Raw genomic sequence first — 548 nt, forward strand, 5'->3', positions numbered from 1 at the left:
ATGCTGCTATAATAGATAATATCTTATATACAATCATTCCCACTGTGGCCTCGTTAATAGTTGAGGAGAGCAGGTCATTTTGTGGCCTGCAGAATGTTTGCAGAGCTCTACTAGTGCCTAACTGTGACATACTACATCTGTCTCCTAGTGCACTAGACAGTGATCCAATGTCTGCTGTTAACTTAACAGAGATACTTTGACTTTTCTTGTTCTGAATCCTATCTGAAGGTTCAGCAAGCATTTTTTTTTATTTTTGTTAAATAATGATTTTATCAGTCTACCGTTAACAATAAAATACAGTTTGAATAGAATCAGTATTGAAATCTAGCTGTCATTTTTGGGGCAGTAGCCATAGAATATGCACAAATTAGCATGATGCAGTTGCCTAAAACTGAAATGAGCATAAACACACCAACATGCTATATACATCCCCAAATGGCAACATCTGACTGCAGAATGATTGTGTGAAGAATGTGGAGGTCAGTGTTTGCATAGGATAATGTGCTGCAGGGATGAAGGCCTGTTGGGCCCGAGGGTGGAGTGGAGAT

This window comes from Carassius gibelio, chromosome A13, assembly GCF_023724105.1.
Source record: "Carassius gibelio isolate Cgi1373 ecotype wild population from Czech Republic chromosome A13, carGib1.2-hapl.c, whole genome shotgun sequence".
NCBI classification, from domain to species: Eukaryota; Metazoa; Chordata; class Actinopteri; order Cypriniformes; family Cyprinidae; genus Carassius; species Carassius gibelio.